The 7,834-nt window shown below is 43.7% G+C and overlaps 1 long non-coding RNA gene across 1 annotated transcript in view; it reads right to left on the bottom strand.

The window, feature by feature from the left end:
- Window positions 1–6,700: 6,700 nt before the first annotated feature.
- The window catches only part of LOC106819007, a 7,735-nt gene continuing 6,601 nt past the window's right edge, over window positions 6,701–7,834 (bottom strand). Inside the window, exons 2-3 of the long non-coding RNA XR_001395328.1 lie at window positions 7,484–7,558; window positions 6,701–6,835 (exon numbers count right to left, since the gene is read on the bottom strand). This is a non-coding gene — a long non-coding RNA (uncharacterized LOC106819007). The remainder of the gene's footprint in view (window positions 6,836–7,483; window positions 7,559–7,834) is intronic.

Here is a 7,834-nt window from a genome sequence, read left to right as displayed (position 1 = left end):
GGGGAGAAGATCAGTTTTATAGGATTTCCATAAAAGGATGGAAGTAAGCAACAAAAAAAATAGTAAAATAATGTAAATAAGATTTAAAAAAAAAAAAAAAAAAATTTAATTAAATTAAATATTGTAAGATCGGACTTGGCTACCCGGATGGCTTAACCGCTATCGCTGGCCGCGGCAGCACGGACGTCGTGTTTACGTACCAACAGACATTTGCATGGGTTGCTTTAGAACGCAAGTGTTCGTTGTAAGCCACCTGTGAAGTTTCCAACCAACCCTTCGTACTGGTATAGTCCATAAAATAAGATTCTTAACGCGGGGTCGGAAGAATAGCGCACTACCCGGTAAAAAGTGCGAAAGTGTCAATCGACCACTGTAGCTCACCACAAAAAATGACACTAGAATTAGGTGAGTGAGAAGAAGGTCCGTTTTAATTGAAGGCAACCATTCAACGTACACTATAGGCTAACTAGAGAGGATGTATGATAGGAAGTCGGCCCGTGTATATACGTAGGCATACGCTGAGGTCAGTAACAGGCGGGCGGCACAGTTACATCAAGTCACACAAAGCTACATTTAAGCATGCTGCATACCGATCGGCCTAGAAGCACTCGATCGTGATCTGAGGGGGTACCAGCGGGGCGGGGGCCTGACACATACAGGCTGGCGAAGCAGAATATCGCAAGCCGGTGTGCGATTAGGTTAGCCGAGTGCAGATGGTTAGTGGTGCACGAGCATGCCCACCCAACCTGAGCCGGGCGTGCCTAAGGCTATCGATAGGCGCACCGGTGGGGTCTAATCTTGAACTTCCTGAAGAGCGCGAACCACAGGGGGGGTCTCCGAACTTAATCCCTGACCCTCCAGGTCCAATTCATACGCGGATAGTGCCCATTTCAACCGTGACTTAGTGGGCCTAATCAAGGACCTAGCTTCCTTGTTAGCCGCAGTGAGTGGTAGGAAAGCATATTGTGGTATGAATTCGCGGGGAGCTCGATCTTGCAAATCGGTGGTATAAGAAAGAGCCTGCACTGAGAGACAGCTGGTTCTTATGTTTACAGTCCTCGGTTAGGCCTAAGATTCTATGTGTTAGTGTGTAGTGTGTCGTGGTTTTGTGAGCTATGAAATGAGTTACAGTGGGAAAACGGGCAGTTAAACACGATTAGCCGGGGGAAGTCTACCTCTACGTATTTTGTTTCTAATTTAGTACCCACACATTTTCACGGCGCATGTAGCAGACCGTCACCTATAAGCGACAGCTGGTGGTCTGGGAGCAGAAATTAGCCGCGCGACTACAATACTCTTGTAATATAATATATGTGTATATTTTTATGTAAAATAATGTTTTGTGATGTGAAAGTCTGAGATGGAGGGCCGAGAGTGATGGCGTTACAGGCCTGAATGATCGCCAATTTAAGCGTTTTTTATAATTGATTCAGATTAGGCACTGCCATAGACAGAGCAAGCTTTTGCAGAGGTTTAATTGGTTGATGGAACGTGTTTATCTTCGTAATGAGTTTTTCGTAAGGCGGGTTAGCACACGGTTGATGCGTGTATAGTCGCAATAGTAAATTTGATAAACCAAATGAATCACCAATTTGTGCACGGTAGATGCGCAATACCCCGCCAATTTTGTAGCGATGCGTTCAATAAATAGGTTAGCTGGCGTTCCGAACATGTTTTGTAAAACTTCTACTCTAATATTGAGACGTTTTTTATCGCAGGGTGGCTAGAGGAAATACCAATTTTGGGCATTAAAGATAGTTGTCTAATGGAAATCTGTCCAAAACGAACCAGAGAGTGTGACCACCACAGACTGTGTTGTTATCTGCGGTTTTGCCATAAATGCATAAGACCTACCTAATTTGCAGTAATTGTGGTTGGTTTAAATATCAAAACCCCTAGGCACTTATTCATTTCACGATACCAAAACCATGTGAAAAATCCGTTGAACCTAGAACTGACTAATGGCAATTTCCAGTTTTTGGCAAAAAATTGCCGTGGCTTTCGAAAGTAACTCGACTTGCGTGCCCCAAAATAGGACGTTTAATATGGGAAGCATAGCAGAACAACTATACCCAATTTCAAACATGTGGGTTGAACACGGTTCCCGAGTTATCGTTGACCGTAGCAAAATGTTGACCGGACGACAGGACGACAACCATGACAAATAGCTCAGCGTTGACGATGTCAAGTGAGTCTAAAAATGGTTTTGCCCAAAACTGTTGTTTGGGCAGTGACAAGAGAGGAGGACTATTTGTTATGCTCATGCGTCTTCCAGAATCTTTGGGTTTGATAAGATCTAATCACGGGAAGGAGAGAGATGAATGTAAATATATTACACTGAACCAGATATATTTATTTTTCATCTGTACTATAAGTATATGTAAATATACTAAAATATTAACTAACTGATACATGGCAATACCATTTGGATCCTGGGAGGTACTGGTCTTCAGTGGACGCGTCGATGTAGTCATGATCATGGCAAATTAGCATAGGGTTAGCAGCGTGAGTAGATTGAAGGACTGGCATCTGTGCTCCGACCTGAAAAGATGTGTTATTATGTGTTATCACAAGGCAATTGTGCCTAGATTATATATAACAAGTAAGGTAATAAAATGAATTGCTCCATGTCATCAGTTATGAGTTTTTTAGTTGTATTTGTTGTTAAGTCAGACATGCGCAGATATATTGTATATTCCATACATGATTACTGTCAAAAACGATGCAAGGTACAGAATAATACATAACCTGACGGCAGAAATAATATGCAGAGATTTGCGAAACCTTGAGGCACGGATAGCTGGTGCGGTATCGATATCGGCTTGGGGTCATATAGCAGATGCTATCCTTTCCCAAGCGAACCCCGTGGGAAGTGCTTCTGCCTTCATTGGAGACCCCTTGAAAGGCGTGTCGCTCGGTGAACGTTAGAAGTACTGTATGAATATAGAAGAAATGTTCTCGTGGTTGATATTTTGACATAAAATTACCCTACTTAGGATAAACATAATACTAAGTTACAGTAAAATAATAATAGCACAAGGATGTTATGTTAGTTGGTTGAACTTCAAGCATAGTAAAGATTAACAAATTCGACCATTGCCCAGGAATGATCAAAGTATACATGTGATACACGAAGTAGAGTAAACATATCTTTTTGTGATTAAAAAAATTTTTATTTGTAAACCATAAAGGGAAGCAATGATACATTTGAAATTTATGTCCTTCAATATCTCATGGAACTTAAATGCCAATTTTATTTGTAGATTTTGAAGATAGCTGAGTACATGTCAGCTCGGTGTAAAGATCTTCCCAGTCTGACAAACGCATGTCAGTCATGCAGAATGGTCCAACATGCTTGCAGTGGGCCGCCGTCTTCCCACTTCCCCCCAGCACTGCCCATCCTCTATAACCCGATCCCGTCAGTGAGCTGATGGGAGATGTCTACTTTGTAGGCAGCAGACTTTTTCATCTCTGCCCAAATAATGGCTACAACGTACGTTTGACTCTGAGAGGGCTGCACGCATGGAGCACGACATATCTGGAATCAAAAGAAAAAAGAACATTGTATTGGTATTTAGTATTATACTCTTGCGTCAGAGTGGGGGGGGGCAAGAAATGTAAATATACCCCAATCTGCCTTCTGATAAGGCGTGATGGAGGTCAGGTGGATACCAGGGTAATCGTATGGAGTTGAGGGGGAGCTCCTCTACCAGATGAAAGTATTGAAATTAAGTCTATTTTCTAAAACATTCTAGATCTACTGTAGATCAATATCCATGTCTTTCGTTATTATTTATATTATTATTAATATAACGTGGTTAAGTTGTAGCAAGTATCGTGTAATTTACTTTTCCTTGTACAGTGGCGCACCTTTTTCTTCAAGTTTAGCTCATCTGACATAGTCAGGATACAGCTTGTAGAATCAGGCTTGATCTCCGTTGCCGTCGTCCGTCGTGCCGTCAACAAGTTGGGCAAAATCTTAACCGGTTTCGATCGTAGCCCCGGCCAACGATATTCGGGCGACGGGGGGGGTAATCCGAAAGACGAGTTTGGGATTGTCGAAGCCTGGGGAGGCTCAAAAGGTCAAAGGTCAAGAGGTAAAGAAGGGGAACATTACTCCTTAACTAAGGTATAGGGAGGAAATGCAGAATTGCGGCAGCAAATCTAAACGGCTGCGACCTACGGATCGTGAATAGTCGGTATAGCATCATGGTAGGCAAAAGCCATCACGTGCCGAAATTGGCGGTCCACAGTTAAAGTCAATGGGCACAGGGCAGATATTGTATACATTTTCTGAGGACATGGGTCTGACGTGACGGCGATTGAAAACTTTTTTGTTTCAGCGTGACCTAGGCCATTTTTAGTGGCATTATTGAAAAGGACCAGTGAAGATCTACTTCTGCTGAACGTGCGAAGAGTAAAGTGCTCAGATAACCTTTTGACTCTCAGAGGAGGGTAAACCTGATTTGTTGACGTAGAAAGAATTTGAACATGCCGGGTTTTGTAGTAGCAATCGTATACATGCCTGGATGTATGAGGGCCTACAATGTCACAGTGAAATTTCAAGAACTAAATTCTTGGTAAAGAAGGTTATGCTGCTTAAATCGTATAAGATTTCTATGGCATTTCTGTACTGTCGAGTATGTTACAGGTGTACCGGTATGCCCACTGCAAGTGGCTACTGGCCAGTGCATGTGTTGGTGTACGTAGCTGTGTAGTTTTTTGCCTGGCGTTAATGTGTTACAGGTGGAGCTCTGCTATTGCATGCCGTGTAGGCTTTGCGTAGGTAATGGATGAGTGCTTACCTATCTGTCTTGCAAATAGTGTGTTTGGCTACTGACTTCGATGGGAGGCTTCCATCTTATATCGAAAGACACTTAAACGTACGCGCCATTATCGTGGCAACTTTCATAACGATCCCAACGTACGACGTACATGCCTTGGAGAAGGTCGCTGATACGCGATCCCTGTGCATGTCCGACTGTGTCGGCGTGTATGTGAACCAACACTTTGGGACTAACAGGGTTTTACTAGAATCACCACCACTTCCACCCACAGAGTCACCGCAGTAGACGTTAGAGGTGGAGCGCTGTGCTGCCGCGGCACTTGGTTTTGTTTATGGGCCGCCAATACTCACTGCCTTGCAGCACTGACCACTCGGGAATACTTGCAGGCATCCCTCCATGTAGTGTCCTTGTAAATTGGCTGACTCAAGGGACGTCATGAGAACCGGGGAGGAGGGTCGTTCGTAGGGTCAGGTTGCTGTTGGTGCATCCAAAAACTCCGAATCTTAATTTCAAATGATACTACATACCTTTACTTTTTAGTGCATGGTTTGTTTCAGGTTAAACAAAGCCAACCCTAGTTAAAGTCAGACACTAGGGTTGAGACTGTTAATGATAGTATATCTAGATTAATGCCGCGTAATATGACTCACTCTAACAGTAACGGTCCACCGCCACTTCACTGTAGTGTTACATCGCTGTGTCCATCTATATCTTGAGATATGTAGGCAAATGTAATTAGACCTGGTTTCAATTCAATACCCCAGAGTGTACACTAAACTGATGCAAATTAATCGTGTTCGTTAAACATGCCTACCGTATGCACGTAAATGGAACCGATATGCCGGTACGCTAATTAGTAAATCTGGCTCATACATGTGTGATATGGATACTCTGGCAACATTATTGCTTACAAACACATATAAGCCTTAGTCCGTTTCTTCTTACTGAGCTCCTGCGTAGCTCAAGCAGGGTCCAAGTGTGGTAATGTACGTAAGAGGCATTGATAATAAAATTAGCAGCGGTAATGCAAATAGAGTGAGATATTGCAGTTGTGGATTTATATTGCAAACACCGAAGGTTGCTGTCGCAGCGGCGCGATCGCTGTATTTGTACCGATAGCTAACCCCAATGAATAGAGTTGCCAGATATAATGGGCCGAAAAACGCACACAAGATTGACATGAAGTGCAAAAAAGAATATGGATGATCTCACATAACCATAGTTATTGTGTCATTCTAACAAATTCTAAACAGTCTCAGAATATATTTCAGCGTCAAATCGAACATTAAAAAGTCACGAAGAAAACGATAAGTTTCAGGCCCAACGTAACGGGCAGACACGTCAAAGCTTATCAAACGACCAGAGAACGTCTATTATAAGAGTATGAAATTTTTAATTTGTAATTAACCCCCCGAGGGGGGCACTCGATATATATTGCATGGTAGGTATGTAGCCGCGGGAGAGACCCCTTTTTCACCTAAATTCCGTTTCAGTTGATTCACATTGTTTAAGAATATGCTCGTTCGCAGAGCATCACAAGATTAACATTCTCGATACACAGCCAGTTCCACCGACGCATCCCAACATTCAACAAGCATTCTAGTTCCAGGAGACGCCACATTTCAAGGTCTGAGTTAGTTCCAGAGCCCCTCATTTTTGACTTCGCAGTGGCACATATCTACCATAATGTTGGGTGAGTGCCCCCTCCCCCGGGGTATTAACTCTCATAATCAAGATGGCATACGGCAACCTATCACGACATGGCCTGGAGATACTCAGTGTGTGCGCATTCTTGACATTGGCTTTGACATTCAGATGCTTAACATTAATTCATCTTTACATCACTTGCATAATCCCGCATGCTACTGGCCTTCTTGGTAGTATTGCAATGCCACCAAGAAGGCCAGTAGCATGCGGGATTATGCAAGTTAAGGATGGTGTTTATTCTTGGAGATTAGACAGGTTGCCACAGCCGTTTTACCAACGTTACTGCGCCACGTCAAGTCGTAAGCCGTGGCAACTTGAAGTTCCTCCGTTACTGCCTTTTCCTGCCAACAGATGGCGACACAATCGTTAAGCTTGAAACAGTGCAATTCTTTTTTTAAGTCTTAGAAACGTCTTTCTAAGCTCTTCCCCCTTTGCGTTCGGTGTTCTCTCTCTTCTCTCCCTGTCTTAATTTCATAGTCTCTCCCCCAAGCTCTGTCTCTCTTTTGTATTTTCTTACAGCTCCTCTCTCTCTCTCTCTCTCTCTCTCTCTCTCTCTGATTCCCTCTACTCGTCTATCTCCTTTCCTTCACCCATCCCTCTCTTCCTTCCATCACCCTTCCCTCTCTTCCTTCCTTCACCCTTCCCTCTCTTCCTTCCTCCACCCTTCCCTCTCTTCCTTCCTTCACCCTTCCCTCTCTTCCTTCCTTCACCCTTCCCTCTCTTCCTTCCTTCACCCTTCCCTCTCTTCCTTCCTTCACCCTTCCCTCTCATCCTTCCTCCACCCTTCCCTCTCTTCCTTCCTTCACCCTTCCCTCTCTTCCTTCCTCCACCCTTCCCTCTCTTCCTTCCTTCACCCTTCCCTCTCTTCCTACCTTCACCCTTCCCTCTCTTCCTTCCTTCTCCCCATTCCTTCACCCTTCCCTCTCTTCCATCCTTCACCCTTCCCTCTCTTCCTTCCTCCACCCTTCCCTCTCTTTGGCTTCACTTACCTGGATGCTGCACACACCTATTGAAGGAACGTCTTAGTTGTTCACTTATCGCACCGACGAATCTTCACGATTAAGCTGAAATCACACGACACACAACACAAATTAACTCGCCAACCTCATTCAAAATAAACCAAGAGTCGAAGACTGCCGTCCTCTGAATCTAAAAGATCTACTACGAAGAAAAGGACGGACACCTCTCGTAATAAGTTCCACGCCGTAATCCGAGATTACTCAGTCAGTTGCATAAAAAAAATCTAAAAATCGCAAGTATTCTACATCACACATCTAACCGGACAGGACGTGCGTAACGTGCTAATGCTATACGCGTGTATAACATAATATTATAATGAT

This window comes from Priapulus caudatus, unplaced genomic scaffold (genome assembly GCF_000485595.1).
Source record: "Priapulus caudatus unplaced genomic scaffold, Priapulus_caudatus-5.0.1 Scaffold2739, whole genome shotgun sequence".
Classification (NCBI taxonomy): domain Eukaryota; kingdom Metazoa; phylum Priapulida; class Priapulimorpha; order Priapulimorphida; family Priapulidae; genus Priapulus; species Priapulus caudatus.
Note: the sequence above shows the minus strand (reverse complement) of the source record. Positions and strands in the feature narration are given on the sequence as shown.